The sequence below is a fragment of the Lepidochelys olivacea genome (genome assembly GCF_965140295.1).
Source record: "Lepidochelys olivacea isolate rLepOli2 genome assembly, chromosome: 14".
NCBI classification, from domain to species: Eukaryota; Metazoa; Chordata; order Testudines; family Cheloniidae; genus Lepidochelys; species Lepidochelys olivacea.
In genome coordinates this window covers 35,223,217-35,240,098 of record NC_140424.1, presented here as the reverse complement: position 1 = coordinate 35,240,098, position 16,882 = coordinate 35,223,217, and the positions used below count along the sequence as shown (strand labels likewise).

Here is a 16,882-nt window from a genome sequence, read left to right as displayed (position 1 = left end):
GTAGGAAAATGAGTTTTTTGTAGGAAAACGAGTTTTTGAACTAAACAAAAATGTTCAGGGAAAGTATCCCCTATACTCAGATATTTGGTTTTGTTTTTTTGAAATCTGCAAATCCCAATATTCTTTGGTTTGCAATGTGCAATTTCCAGTTTGTAGTAGTTCTTAGCTGAAAAGAAATTAGTTGTTGGTTGCTAAACCCTGCAAACGTTTCTGATTTCTGATGCAAAGTCATTGTCCACCTTCTTTTTCTCTGACTGGATCTAGATGTCTGACTAGACTGAAAGTTAACTCCTTAAAGAGTTCAAATTGTAACTTATATTTCGGTTCTTACATTCTGCTGAAAAGAAATCTGACAGGTTCTAGCTGTTTGATAATAAAAGTCTTTAAAAGTTCCAATTGCAATTCATATCTCTATTATTAAATTTGTCTGTATATTAATACCTTCACATGTAGAATTGAAAGCAAAAATGTAGTCTGTTGGTCTTTGTGGATTTTTTTCCCAAAGTGCGATGCTTTTGATCCTCCAGTGCCAGGATTCTTTGGTCATCTCTCTCTCATGCCCCATCACTGTATTATCCAGCAGCAGTTTTCATGTCCCTTCGCTGGATTTCCTGAGTCTCTCTGCAGTTCCTAGTAGACAGGGATCCACTCCACAGAGGGGCGCTCCCTGCTCCCCTCCTTGGACAGGCTTGGCTGGGAGACGAAGGACTAAATGGGATCAGAGACTGAAAACTCCTCCCAGCTCTAGAGCTGATCCTGTCTTGTGCAGGGTTCAGATATTGTCACAGCCCAGGATGTCCCTACTCTGGGGCTAAATAGTTGAATCCGGTCTCCAAGGCTTTACGCCCAGCTCTGATCTCACCTCTGGAGCAAACCACCCTGACAACCTGCCCAACTCTAACCCCACAGAGGGAGAACAGTACCCGCCCTTTATCTCACTTGATGGCAACATCCCTGGAAGGACCCTTGGCTAAAAACAAGGCAGGGCAGAGGCCCAAAGCATGTCCCAAGGTGTTTGTAGAATGAATCATAGAATGAATGAATCATAGAATCTCAGGGTTGGAAGGGATAAAACAGCAATTTCTAACAGAGACACATGATCCACAATAGCGAAGAGCCTTGTCGCACCAGAATCTCAGCTGGCCTGGAATAGCCTGTTCCTTCATTAACATCACGTAATCACTTCTGGGGGAGCAGAGACTTTTTTTTCCTCCTGCATTGTATCAGCAGCTCTTGGGATGCCTCTGCTAAAGGAACCCACAGCTCAGGCTGCCTTGTCTGACTGAAGTCAGTCACCAAGAGGTACCCAGAGGTGAAGACTAAAAACTAAGGTCCAGGTCATGGGCTTGTGTAAATTGTTACACTTCCATTGAGTTCATGGTAGTTTGACCTATTTACGCCAACTGGGAATCTGGGCCTTGGATTTCCGTCGAGCGATGTCAATTTACATCAGCTGGGGATCTAGCCCATTACACAGTTATAAATCCATATTTTTTGCCTGCCAATGTGATCCGAAGCGGATTCAAAAGTTCTGAACCCGTCTGCACTTTCTTAGCTCTTTGTCCCATGGGTTTAATTACAAGTGTAACTTTTATTGGTGGCGAAGAATGGTTCAGTCCCTCTAGGGATAGAACTTTGGAGGAATTCAGTGTTGCACAGTTTTCAAGTATATCATCTTCAACTTCTGTTGGGATGAATGGCCCAGAATCTTTCTTTCTTTCTTTCTTTCTTTCTTTCTTTCTTTCTTTCTTTCTTTCTTTCTTTCTTTCTTTCTTTCTTTCTTTCTTTCTCAGCCATTACATTAATTTTTCTCTTACTACAGACAGCACTAAACTAAAAAGCTCAATGGGCTGCCGATGCAACGCTGCATGACTTTTAAAAAATATTTATTTCACATTGGTCGCCCAGCAGGTGTAAATTGGCTGTAGCTCCTTTGGAGTCAATGGGCCCTGCTGCCTATTCTGCAGAGTGTTAATCGCCCACTTCATGTTAAGTGGTCTCCTACGATATGTGTGATCCCCTTATGCATAACAATCTGTCCCACCTTGTACTGATCTTGGACACTATGGTTCTCTTCTCCAGACCAGAGGAAGAGCTCTGTGAAGCACGAAAGCTTGTCCCATCCACCAACAGAAGTTGGTCCAATAAAAAATGATACCTCACTATCTTTGTCTCTCTCAAAATCTTGAAAAGTCTTGCAGGATGGGAAACCCATTTCCCACCCAGCTGCATTCTTCAGGTATTCTTCCCTGCTCTGTGCCTGGTTACCCTGTAGATCGAGATAACAATACAACTTAGCTGTAGATCTCAAAGTGATTTATCACGCCGGGTCAGTATCATCATCCTCATTTTTCAGAGTGTACAGAGAGGGGAAGTGACTGGCCAGAGGTCACACAGCAGCTCTGAGGAAAATAACCCGGGTGTCATGAGTCCCAGGGCCTTCAGGTATGTCTACACGGGGATAAAAGCCCTGTGGCATGGCTTCGGCAAGCCTGGGTCATCTGACTCGGGGTTGCAGAGCTTGGACTGTGGGGCTTAGAATTGCTGTGTAGGATCCTAGAGCTCGGGCTCCAGCCTGGGTCCGAATGTCTACACAGCAATTTTTCAGCCCCAGAGCCCAAGCCCCATGAGCTCGAGTCGGCGGATCCAGGCCAGCCATGGGTTTATTAATCCCTGTGGTGACATACCTGAATAATGTCACTCCCTCTGGTCACGTAGCAATTGTGACACTGACAGGCCAGCTCAGGTCAGAGCAATAGGCCAATTCATTTGTGTGTTGTTAGGGCTTCCCCTACCCTCCCTTGGTTCTTGTTATGCAGACAGAAAGCAGGTAGCCAGTGTCCAAACTGCTGACAATGCATAACCACAGCTCTTTACACCAACAGAGCTTCCTCTCCTTCCTCCTTTGTAGTGGGCTTAATTATACCTGTAGTGTATGCCCCGGTACCCTGAACCCTGGTACCACCCTTGCAATTTATGGTCGTATTCCGTTTTGGAGGGTCTTGAGTGTGGGGGCTTCGGTACCACCCTTTTTGTACCCTATGGGAGGGGTAGGGAGTGAAGTTATGCACCGGTCAAGGTTACCTTTTTCATTGGTTTTTAGTGTTCCTTACAGCTTCCCCCCATCTCCCTGGCCCCTCCCAACTGGTTACTTGACCTTGTCTTGGGAGAGGAGTCAGGCAGCCGTCAATTATACACTCGTATATCAAACTCCCGCCATATCCAGCAACACTGGAACCCTATTTCTTATCTTTCCTCTTTGTATTGAAAAACCCCCATCTGTAGGCAGAAGCAACACACAAAGGTGTCCCATCCCCCCCCCCCCTTGTTCACATATGTTGATAAGGGTATAAGACACAAACAATTCTATTTTAAAAACCTCAAAATTCAAGTGGGCAAACAAAACCCAAAATTCTATCTCAGGCAAATAAACAGGACTACATACTATATTACCATCACTAACGTGTGACTATCAAAGAAATGTTAAGTGTACTAATTCACTCAAGTGTTAATTTATTTCAAAGGAAATGGGAATGATATTGCCTTCACTTATCTGTAACCCGTTGTATGCTATCCCTTTAAATTATGTATATCCCTCTACTTAATTAACCCTAGATCAAAAGTGTGAATTTATCTGATGTGTGAACTTCATGAAAACTAAGGAAGGATTGTTGTATGCTGTTACATTGCAATTTACATTGCCTGTATCCCGGTAATTACGTTTGCCCATCAAATGCAATTGGAGCCTTGGAAATGTAAATGAAGAACATGCTACCTTCAAAGCAAGGGTCATTGTGTTGGACAAAGAGAAATCCACAGACCCAGTCTGCGTTTAGTCATCAGAGGAAAAACCCATGCTGTGATGGAAACACTTGCCAGATTGCTTTCTGGGGAAGACAGATGTGAGAATGGATCCAGGGAATGGTTCTGTCTTTCTGAGCTGTTTGGACACTTTCAGGGAACATTCCAGATGCAAGCAATGTGCCAGCAATGCCCCTCTGCCATGTACATTGGTCAAACTGGACAGTCTCTACGTAAAAGAATAAATGAACACAAATCAGGTGTCAAGAATTATAACATTCATAAACCAGTTGGAGAACACTTCAATCTCTCTGGTCATGCGATTACAGACATGAAAGTCACTATATTACAACAAAAAAACTTCAAAAACAGACTCCAACGAGAGACTGCCGAATTGGAATTAATTTGCAAACTGGATACAATTAACTTAGGCTTGAATAGAGACTTAGAATGGATGGGTCATTACACAAAGTAAAACTATTTCCCCATGTTTGTTTATTTCTTCCCTCCCCCCCCCCCCACCGCCACGCTGTTCCTCAGTTGTTCCTGTTAACTGCTTGAGATGGCCCACCTTGATTATCACTACAAAAAGTTTTCCCCCTTCTTGTTAACTGCTGGAAATGGCTCACCTTGATTATCACTACAAAAAGTTTCCCCCCTCCCTCCCCCCACCCCACTCTCCTGCTGGTAATAGCTCATCTTAATTGATCACTTTCCTTACAGGTTTGGTTTTTTGGTTTGGTTTTTTTCTCATGTTCTCTGTGTGTATATATATATGTCCTCACTGTATTTTCCACTAAATGCATCCGATGAAGTGAGCTGTAGCTCACGAAAGTTTATGCTCAAATAAATTGGTTAGTCTCTAAGGTGCCACCAGTACTCCTCTTCTTTTTGCGAATACAGACTAACACGGCTGCTACTCTGAAACCTGAAAAGATGCAAGACAGAGATCCCCAAAGTTATCTTGGGTAACCCTGAGAGACTTATGGAAAACTAGCAGATACCACATCTCTGCTGTCACTTTGGACTGACAAACTTGGACTGTTCAAACCTGTTCATGTATTTTACCTGCTTTAAACTCTCAATAACTTTCATTTCTTTTCTTAGCTAACAAAACTTTAGTTAGTTTACTAGAGAAATTTGCTGCCAGCATTGCCTTTGCTGTGAGATCAAGAGTATCCATTGACCTGGGATAAGTGACTGACCCTTTGGGGTTGGGAGTAACCCAATAGAATGTGATTCTTTGTTTTAATAACCTTTTATCACAAAGTCCAGTTTATCTGATTGATAAGATTGGCTGGAGATCCTAGGGGACTGTCTGTGACTCCATGGTAATACTAATATAGTCATCCAGGAGTTCACATTTATTACTGGCTTGGTGAAATCTAATTATCGAATATACCACCAGTTTGGGGTGTCTGCCCTGTGTTCTGACCGTCTGACCTGAGATTGGCACTCATGGTTCTGAGCCGTTCCAGACAGCGTGACAGCAGGAATTGAGGTCCAGGTGGTTTGGATGCTAACCTGGAACCTGAGAGACCCAGCTCAGCTACCTGCTTTGCCATGAGTTTCCTGTGTGATCTTGGGCACGTCATTCTGTCCGGACAACAGTTCTCATCTATAGCATTGATATAATAGTACTGCCCTGCCTTGTAGGGTTGGGGTGAGGATAAATATATTAAAAAGTTAATGATTAAAACAGAGGTGGTTGGAAGCTTTGTTTCCTCATGAAACTTTTATGGTTTTTTTGTTAAATAAAATCCCCAACATTTCTCAAATCTGAACTTTTTTGTCTGAAAACTGTCAAAAAACATTAAATTAAACTAAACTAAATTAAATTAAATTAAAAATACAATTTTAAGGCAAAGCTATTTGTTTTTCCAGTTTTCATTTCTTTAAATGAAAAACAGAAAATGTTCAAGGAAAGTGAAGACTTTCTGTGAAAATTTTGTTTGGTGAAACCTGCAATTTATACATTGGAAAACATCATGATGGAATGCAGTCATGGCAGCCATACAGACACTTTAGATAGACAGAGCAGTGAATAATGGAACTTTTTTTCCTGATCATTGTCAAACTCAGATTCAAGACTCAGAAGGTTTGTCAGACCACTCTGTTTATTAGCAAAGCGCTTTGCCAATGCATCCAGATATGTGTGTCTCTTGCAAAAGCTCAAGCTAACTTATTTAAACAGATAAGCCAAAGCCAATTTAACATAAGAGACAAAAGGAAGCAGAAACTGACAAATATACGTACATATCTTATTTGCATATTAACGTTTATCAATCTCCTACCTCAGTAGGAGCTCTAAGTTAATTAGTTTGAGGACCCATTGTCTCACACTCTTTAATGTTTCTCTTCCTGACAACTATATTTCAACAAACCCTTCAAGCAGCATTTCTTCAATGAATTATAATTTCAATATATTTCATTCTACTTTCACATCATCTATAGAGTTGAATTATAACAGTTCCGTCCATTTGAAGCTATCATGAGGCTGATGTCGTTCTCAGATTAAATTCATCCATGGGCACCATTTAATTTGATGCCTGAATGGGAACTGAGTTCTTCTGAGCTTGCCTCTGGGCATAAAAAATAAGTTACATTTCATGTTCAGCACTGGATGAGTTGATTTTTCACCTGCTGTGAAGCACCAAGTATTGGCTATTGCCCAGAGCCACCAACTATGTCAGTGGCAAAACCAAAAACCAAGTGTTATGAGAGCTGGGTGCATAATACCTTGGAGGACCTGGGCCTGGAACAAGTTCCGAACTCCTATCTACTGCACTAACTTCTTTAGATTCCCTTGAAAATAAAAGCCCAAATATGGAATTTTTTGCACCATTCTGGAGTCCTTTCAGGATGCAGAATAAAAGTGACATTTGAAAATGTGGCTCAAAATAATTCTTGCAAATTTTGTTTTAAAATTAACAAGACAGCAAATACAAAAGTTGAAGGACTCCTGAAATGAGCTGCACTTGGAATGGGAGGAAATTATGCATTTTGAGGCATCACCTTTGAACAGACTCAAATCTCACTATCTTAGGAGCTGCAGGAAGACAGCAGCTTTTGATCTTTATACCAGGCTCAGCGGTAAGTCCTTATTAATGTTCACTTCCAAACACACACGCACAAAATCATATTTTCCCATAAATATGCAATCATGTACCCGTAGAAACACACGCACAATAATCCACAGTCATAACTCTCATGTAGTCACACAATATTTTTCACTAATAAACACACAATATTGTGTATTCACAAACACAACAATAATGCACACTTGCACACCAGAAGAAGCACTGACAACACATACAAAAGTTACGCAATATTTTTCATAATAAACACATGATATTGTACATTCTCATGGACACACACGAACAGAAAACTCACATGCACTTTGATTTCAGCTCAGGTATACACTCACAATAATGTACACTGACAACACCACACATGTGAGCAGTGTACTTGACTAGCAAACACACACTGAAAGCAATGTCTCAGTACATTGAACTTATCATGTAATCTCACAAAAAGAAACACATAAGCCAAATCGACACTAGAAATTTTCACCATCATAGCAATGTCTGCTTGGAAGTGCGATTTTTTGGGCAACATTTCTATACTGGTAAAACCCCTCGTGTAAACATGGTTAAACCAGCTTACAAATGCTACTGCGGTGTGGCTTGTTTCTCTCAGCCCTGGTCTACACTAGGACTTTAGGTCGAATTTAGCAGCATTAAATCGATGTAAACCTGCACCCGTCCACACGATGAAGCTCTTTATTTCGACTTAAAGGGCTCTTAAAATTGATTTCCTTACTCCACCCCTGACAAGTGGATTAGCGCTTAAATCGGCCTTGCCGGGTCGAATTTGGGGTACTGTGGACACAATTCGACGGTCTTGTCCTCCGGGAGCTATGGAGATGGAGGCAATACGGAAGCAGGTTTTGGGGACGAAGAAGATGATGATGAGGAGGAGGTTGTAGATATCTCACAGCAAGCAAGTGGAGAAACCGGTTTTCCCGACAGCCAGGAACTGTTTCTCACCCTGGACCTGGAGCCAGTACCCCCCGAACCCACCCAAGGCTGCCTCCTGGACCCAGCAGGTGGAGAAGGGACCTCTGGTGAGTGTACCTTTTAAAATACTATACATGGTTTAAAAGAAAGCATGTGAAAGGATTACTTTGCCCTGGCATTTGCGGTTCTCCAAGATGTACTCCCAAAGCCTTTGCAAAAGGTTTCTGGGGAGGGCAGCCTTATTGCGTCCTTCATGGTAGGACACTTTACCACTCCAGGCCAGTAACACGCACTAGGGAATCATTGTACAACAAAGCATTGCAGTGTATGTTTGCTGGCATTCAAACAACATCCGTTCTTTATCTCTTTGTGTTATCCTCAGGAGAGTGAGATATAATTCATGGTCACCTGGTTGAAATAGAGTGCTTTTCTTCAGGGGACACTCAGAGGAGCCCATTCCTGCTGGGCTGTTTGCCTGTGGCTAAACAGAAATGTTCCCCGCTGTTAGCCACAGGGAGGGGGGAAGGTTGAGGGGGTAGCCACGCGGTGCGGGGAGGCAAAATGCGACCTTGTAACGAAAGCACATGTGCTATGTATGTAATGTTAACAGCAAGGTTTACCCTGAAAGAGTGTAGCCACTGTTTTATAAAATGTGTCTTTTTAAATACCGCTGTCCCTTTTTTTTTCTCCATCAGCTGCATGTGTTTCAATGATCACAGGATCTTCTCCTTCCCAGAGGCTAGTGAAGCTTAGGAAGAAAAAAAAACGCACTCGCGATGACATGTTCTCCGAGCTCATGCTGTCCTCCCACACTGACATAGCACAGACGAATGCGTGGAGGCAAATAATGTCAGAGCGCAGGAAAGCACAAAATGACCGGGAGGAGAGGTGGCGGGCTGAAGAGAGTAAGTGGCGGGCTGAAGACAGGGCTGAAGCTCAAATGTGGCGGCAGCGTGATGAGAGGAGGCAGGATTCAATGCTGAGGCTGCTGGAGGACCAAACCAGTATGCTCCAGTGTATGGCTGAGCTGCAGCAAAGGCAGCTGGAGCACAGACTGCCACTACAGCCCCTGTGTAACCAACCGCCCTCCTCCCCAAGTTCCATAGCCTCCACACCCAGACGCCCAAGAACGCGGTGGGGGGGTCTCCGGCCAACCAGCCACTCCACCACAGAGGATTGCCCAAAAAAAAGAAGGCTGTCATTCAATAAATTTTAAAGTTGTAAACTTTTAAAGTGCTGTGCTTAAAGTGCTGTGTGGCATTTTCCTTCCCTCCTCCACCACCCCTCCTGGACTACCTTGGTAGTCATCCCCCTATTTGTGTGATGAATGAATAAAGAATGCATGAATATGAAGCAACAATGACTTTATTGCCTCTGCAAGCAGTGATTGAAGGGAGGAGGGGAGGGTGGTTAGCTTACAGGGAAGTAGAGTGAACCAAGGGGCGGGGGGTTTCATCAAGGAGAAACAAACAGAACTTTCACACTGTAGCCTGGCCAGTCATGAAACTGGTTTTCAAAGCTTCTCTGATGCGTACCGCGCCCTCCTGTGCTCTTCTAACCTCCCTGGTGTCTGGCTGCGTGTAACCAGTAGCCAGACGATTTGCCTCAACCTCCCACCCCGCCATAAACATCTCCCCCTTACTCTCACAGATATTGTGGAGCACACAGCAAGCAGTAATAACAGTGGAAATATTGGTTTCGCTGAGGTCTAAGCGAGTCAGTAAACTGCGCCAGCGCGCCTTTAAACGTCCAAATGCACATTCTACCACCATTCTGCACTTGCTCAGCCTGTAGTTGAACAGCTCCTGACTACTGTCCAGGCTGCCTGTGTACGGCTTCATGAGCCATGGCATTAAGGGGTAAGCTGGGTCCCCAAGGATAACTATAGGCATTTCAACATCCCCAACAGATATTTTCTGGTCTGGGAATAAAGTCCCTTCCTGCAGCTTTTGAAACAGACCAGAATTCCTGAAGATGCGAGCGTCATGTACCTTTCCCGGCCATCCCACGTTGATGTTGGTGAAACGTCCCTTGTGATCCACCAGAGCTTGCAGCACTATTGAAAAGTACCCCTTGCGGTTTATGTACTCGGCAGCTTGGTGCTCCGGTGCCAAGATAGGGATATGGGTTCCGTCTATGGCCCCACCACAGTTAGGGAATCCCATTGCAGCAAAGCCATCCACTATGACCTGCACATTTGATATCAGCAGATCTTTGATTGCGTGGGCTACTTGCATCACAGCAGCCCCAACAGTAGATTTGCTCACTCCAAATTGATTCCCAACTGACCGGTAGCTGTCTGGCGTTGCAAGCTTCCACAGGGCTATCGCCACTCACTTCTCAATTGTGAGGGCTGCTCTCATCTTGGTATTCATGCACCTCAGGGCAGGGGAAAGCAAGTGCCCTTACACATGCGAAAGTTTCGCAGCCACTGGGAATCGTCCCAGACCTGCAACACTATGCACTCCCACCAGCCTGTGCTTGTTTCCCGAGCCCAGAATCGGCGTTCCACAGCATGAACCTGCCCCATTAGCACCATGATGCATGCATTGGCAGGGCCCATGCTTTCAGAGAAATCTGTGTCCATGTCCTGATCACTCACGTGACCGCGCTGACGTCGCCTCCTCGCCCGGTATCGCTTTGCCAGGTTCTGGTGCTGCATATACTGCTGGATAATGCGTGTGGTGTTTAATGTGCTCCTAATTGCCAAAGTGAGCTGAGCGGTCTCCTTGCTTGCCTTGGTATGGCGTCCGCACAGAAAAAAGGCGCGGAATGATTGTCTGCCGTTGCTCTGACGGATGGAGGCGCGACTGACGACACAGCTTACAGGGTTGGCTTCAGGGAGCTAAAATCAACAAAGGGGGTGTCTTTACATCAAGGAGTATTTCAGGCAGGACTTCACGGAGGGTTCCAATAAGAAATGGTGCACCTAAATTATTGTTCTTATTGGAACAAGGAGGTTAGCCTGGCCTCTGATTGATACATGGCTAGATTTACCTCGCTGCACCTTCTCTGTGAGTGACTGCAGTGTGACCTAGAGGAATGAGTCCCCTAGACAGGGGAGGAGGCAAATGAGTACAAAACAAATCTGGTCTATTTCTTGTTTTGATCCACTCCATCTATCTTTTACATCTTTGGCTGGCAGCAGACGGTGCAGAAGGACTGCTAGCCATCCTCATCTCTTGCCTGCCCAGCAGAAAATGGTGCAGTACGACTGCTAGCAATCCATATCACCTGCCTGCTCACCATAAGACGGTTCAATAGGACTGACTGCAGGACTAAAGAGAATGACCTGGTCAAGTCACTCCAAATTTAGTCCCTGCGTCCATGTCTGTCCAGGTGCTCCCAGACGACGTGGCCAGGAGCACCTCAGACACGACAATGACGGCTACCAGTCGTACTGTACCGTCTGCTGCCACAAGGCAAGGGGTTGCTGCTACTGTGTAGCAAAGCCGTACCGTGTCTGCCAGCACCCAGGAGACATAGGGTGACGGTTACCTGAGCGGGCTCCATGCTTGCCGTGGTATGGCGTCTGCACAGGTAACTCAGGAAAAAAGGCGCGAAACGATTGTCTGCCCTTGCTTTCATGGAGGGAGGGAGGGAACGGGGGCTGACGATACGTACCCAGAACCACCCACAACAATGTTTTAGCCCCATCAGGCATTGGAATCTCAACCCAGAATTCCAATGGGCAGCGGAGACTGCGGGAACTGTGGGATAGCTACCCACAGTGCAATGCTCCGGAAGTCGACTCTAGCCTCGGTACTGTGGAAGCACTCCGCCGAGTTAATGCACTTAATGCACTTAGAGCATTTTCTGTGGGGGGACACACACTCGAATATATAAAACCGATTTCTAAACAACCGACTTCTATAAATTCGACCTAATTCCGTAGTGTAGACATACCCTCAGAGAACCAGTGAAAGTAATAGCAGCAAAACTACTAGTCCATTTACAGTAGGAGAGTTTGTTTGTATTGCTATATCAGCAAAACTTTTCCAGTGTAGACCTGGCTCTACCTTGTCTCGCTAGACATTCTCCCTCTTCTTCTCATATAAACACACACACACTTACACACACACAGATTCTCCTTCATTTACAGCCACTGGGTAAAATTATCATCCCTCACCCACTTATTTAGGTACCAAAGTTTTATTTTCAAACATGACTTTGGCACTTCTACATATAATACGGCCATATTTTTAACGATATTTAGGTGCCTGTGGAGGATTACCTAAAGAACCTAGATGCTTAATACCTATAGAAATCAATGGGTGTTAAGTGATAAGATGTTTTTGAAGATCTCACAACGCACCTAAATACCTTTAAAAATCTGGCCTGAGTGACTAAGGCATGTTGCACTTGTCACAGAAGTGCTTTTGCAAATGTTACCCCTCGCCATGAGGCAGCCATCAGGCAGAGGCAGATCCGATTGCTCATGATAGTGAGGTATTGCAGCAGGTATGAGATGCCATTTCGAAGTCTGAGGACATGATATCAAAGAAGAAGAACTCCATGCAGTCCATCAGGCAGTGGAAGTAGGCCTGGGCATGGTAGCTAGGGAAGGAACTCGTCTCCTGATTGCTCACCATGGGGATGACCATGCTGGTGAGCAGGACGTCCAGGAGGGAGAGGTTGGTGAGGAAGCAGCACACTGTACTGGTGAGTCTGGAGAAGAAGACCCAGAGATTCTGGCTTTGGGATAAACTGTTATTTCATGTTAATCATCCAGAACCCAGAAAGGGAGAATAATTCCAGTGCACCAATTGCAGGGCTTTATTTGACTGGGAAAGGAGAGTACCTTGCACAGTGTCAGGGTCTGACACCCGTTTGGGGTTATCCGTCAGCCGTATCCATAGCCCTATCCCATAACCAACAGGGACTTAAGTATAAGTTTTTCTTTAAACCTTCAATGGGGCCACTCATGTGTTTGGACCAGAGCCTCAGCTGGTGTAAATTCTCAGAGATCTATTGACTTCAACAGAGCGATGACAATTTAAACCAGCTGAGAATTAGAGCCCTGGTTTTTCAGGAACCCATGTGTGATATGTTCATTTATTCAGAGAAACAAAAACCAGCATGTTTAAAATGTATCCAGTCAAAACACCTGGAAGTCTAAACACCGAGTACTTTTGATGAGCTCTTTGTAAATGAGCAATGGAGTAAGACAGAGTCATAAACAATCTTTGCTAAATAATGTTTAATAATGAGTACTTATAAGAGAATCATGAAGTGGACAAAGACGATCATTAACAGGAAGAAGCACAATAATTTTCATCCATGATTTGTTATCTAGCTAGCTAGCTAACATAATTCACAATTAAAGAGAAATCTGTCATTATAACTAAATGAGGTTGTGTGTTAGGAGAATAAATGATCCTATCTGTCTGTCTCTCTATCTAATCACATGATCTGTTTTTGTCCGTCATATATGTAGTGTACAGAACCATGCACAAAGATGGTATTCTAATAGTAACAACTTCTGAGATCCTTTCTCAGCTTGGAAATGAATTAGATCTACATGGGATAGCGTATGGAACACCAGATAAGTGCATGTGACGGCACTTTTCCACTTACATCAAGGCTAGAACAAAATGATCCCAACCAAGTAACTTACGCCAGTGTTCATGTCGCTGCTGAGTGTAGCCCAGAGACTTTGGGCCAGAACCTCAGAAGTATTAAATTGGTGATGTGAATGTGTTTACTCTACATTGGTGCTGGTTCAGATGAGCTGGGATATCAGACCCTTACATTTCTGTCACACTCACTTTCTCCAGGGGTCTGTCAGCCAATTCTGGATCCTTGTGTAGACAGGCTCTTGGCCAAATCCTAATTTCTTTGAAGTGAGGGGCTAAACCTCAGTGACTTCAATGGGATCCAAACTTGGCCTCATTCTCCCAAGTTGGATTTTCTTTAGAAAACATTGGAAAAAGTTTCTCTTCAAAACAGTCTTTGCACCATAGCAAGAATGGCACAGCTCTTACACAGAGAAGATGGGTGAGGTAATAACTTTAATTGGAAGATCTTCTGTTGGTGAGAGGGACAAGCTTTTGAGTTACACAGAGCTCTTCTTCAGGTTAAAATAATAAAAGACAGCTACCTGAGGCTCTTTCTCCCCTAACACATCATTCATAATACAACAATATCCCAACAGTATATACATAATCGAGTCAGGAGGAACTTAGCCATGCAGAAACTTCTTTTGCACCCTTTTATCATTGTGGGGAGCAAACCTTCAGCTCACTCAGAAAATCCCATCAAAGAGATGACATATGAACACTCTCAAGAGAAGGCAAACATTGAAAATCCTGTCAGGCTAAACTCTCACCGTCTCAACAGGCCTTCCCACCTGCAAACCCACCTGGAACAAAGAAACAAATAAAAACAACAAACAACTCAACAAAATTAAACTAAAAAACTGACAAATAAACAAAAACCAAAGAACAAATGTGTTGATACCTCCATCAGAGTTATTATCCTGACAAAGAAGAGCCAGAGAACCCACTAGGAACTTTGCTATGGCTACTGATTATCACATAGAATGGTGATGTCTAGCGGTACATAGATAGATAGATTCCAATCTTAATTACATTGATGTAAACCTAGAGTAACTCCAATTTTCTTGGGTTAAATTTGTCTGGATTTTTATGAATGCAAATACCCAATTCTGCATAAAAAGATTGCAAAGTATGTTCTCATGAAGGCAATAATGTCATCAGATGATTCTATTTATAAAGAAACACAGAATGATCTTGTGATCAGTGGAGAAATATAGACATTATATTCTTGCCGAATAACCTCCAACCTATCAGTTTACTCAGTGCACCTTTCATTTCCTTGTTTCTCATGCTGTAGATTATCGGATTCATCATTGGGGGCAACCCAGAATAGAGAACAGCCACCAAGAGATTCAGATCTGAGGTCAAGTTGGAGGTTGGTCTCAGGAAGGCAAAGGTGCCCGTGAAAAGGAATAAGGAGACCACAGTGAGGTGAGGGAGGCAGGTGGAGAGGGCTTTATGCTGGCCCTGCTCCGAAGGGATTTTCAGCACTGTTTTGTAGATCTGAACATACAACACAATTATAAAAGCAAAGCAGATTAAACCTAAAAGCACATGAAAAGAAATAACAACAATTTCCCTGAGATACAAGTCAGAGCAGGCGAGGTAGAGGAGCTGGGGGATTTCACATAAGAACTGGTCCACCACGTTGCCTCCACAGAAGGATATTGCAAACGTGTTCCCGGTGTGCACTGCAGAGTAGAGAATAACACTGATCCAGGCACTGGCTGCCATTTGTACGAAAGCTCTTCTGTTCATTACTGTCTCCAGTGCAATGGTTGGCAGATGGCAATGTATTGATCGTACGGCATGATGGTTAGTAAGGGAAAATTTGCTGAAGCAAAGAATAAGAAAAAATGATTTGGGTTTCTCATCCAGAATAAGAAATCGATTTTGTGTTCATGAGGGAATTGGCCATAGATTTGGGAATGGTGACAGAGATGGAACCACAGTCTAGGATGGACAGATTCATCAGGAAGAAGTACATGGGGTTGTGAAGGTGGTGGTTGCGGGCTATGGCTGTGATGATGAGAAGGTTCCCCAGCAGGGATATCAGGTAAAGCAGTAGAAACACCACTGCTTTGTAAAATCTGCAGCTCCCGAACATCAGAGAATCCCAGGAGAAAGGATTCGATCATGGAGGTTTGGTTGGACATTTTCTTCCTCAGTACACTGTGATGGCTGTGGAGGGAATGAGAAGGACAATGATCAGGACTAAAGTGACAGAGGGAATGGCCCTGTTTCTCCTTTCCCTAATATCTCATTCTAGGAATGTCAAAGGTACATAGAGCTCATCACTTACAATGACTAGGTGTTGTTAGTGCTCCTCACCTCTGACAATCAATCAGTAATATTATCACACTTGTGTAACCTCCTTCATCACTTTACCCAATCTGAGGATTCGGCACAAGGTGTGGCTTGATAAAATGCAGAATGAAGGATGGAACAAAGCACGCTCCAAATCTAACAGGTCTTGCAAAGAAGGTTCCTCCATTGCGACCAACACCAAGCTTACCACTTGGGCATGAATCTAATAGAATAAAATGCCAACACAGCCCCGTGTCTTCTGTGTAAGTTCTGTACACCCATTTACACCATTTATACTCAGCCAGCAGCAGTGTGGAGCTAGTCCAGGAACTCTAGGTTCTACTCCCAATCAGCTCCCGTGTGTCCTTGAACGGGGTCAGGATAGACAGGCTTTGGCTGCTTGGTTCAACTCTAACCCAGGGTTTAAAGGGGCTCTTCTGTAAAAAACATTCTGTGTGCTGCCAACTTTACTGCTTATTCAATTGTTACCTCCACACAACTATCCCCTTGAAAGAGAAATCACAGAGATGAGATCGAATCAATGAGTTTGAAATCAGGCTCTTGTCAGGCACTATTAATGTTCCTCAGTTTATTTAACATTTACTGCTGGTTGGAAATTTTTAGCTGGGTTCTTTTTAATGGAGATTGTTTTTTCAGCTAAACAATACCGCCAGCAACAACATCTTAGAACCTGTCTGTTTCCCTCAAACATTTTGGGATTCTTTTTTAAAGAAACTGAAAACTCGGTGCAAAAGTTCCAACGAGCGCGCAGGAAGCCGCTCAGCCCTGCTGCGCTGTGGGTGGCGGCGGGAGCCCCCGGGCTGTTTTAAATTGCCCGGGGGCAGCAGGTGGGGCCGGGGGAAGTGTGGGGGGAGTGTGTGTGTTGGGGGGGGGAAGTTGGAAACTTTGGTGGAGCCGGACCCCTGGGACAGGAATATTCCTGGTGCCCGGGCTCCACAGGCCCATAGAACTCGCCGCCCATGTCAGGGAGGGACCTTCAGGCTGTTGCTGAGGGACAGAGCCAGCCTTCCCTCAGGATCTGCCAGATAAAGGACCTTCCTCTTGCCAGGTCTGCCCACAAGTGAGCTGTTCTGCTCCCTTTTAAATCCTCCCTCCGGTCTGTGCCTACCCTGCAGATGTGTTGGGGTGGGTCTGGCTGAGGCCAGAGCAGTTCCTTAACCCCTTCTTGCCCAGTGT

General features: G+C 44.3%; 1 pseudogene across 1 annotated transcript; it reads right to left on the bottom strand.

Moving 5' to 3' along the window:
* Positions 1 to 14,578: 14,578 nt before the first annotated feature.
* LOC311530607 (olfactory receptor 14A16-like) lies at positions 14,579 to 15,534 on the bottom strand (annotated as a pseudogene). The gene has a single exon. The product of its transcript is annotated as an olfactory receptor 14A16-like (transcript).
* Between the last annotated feature and the right edge of the window lie 1,348 nt (positions 15,535 to 16,882).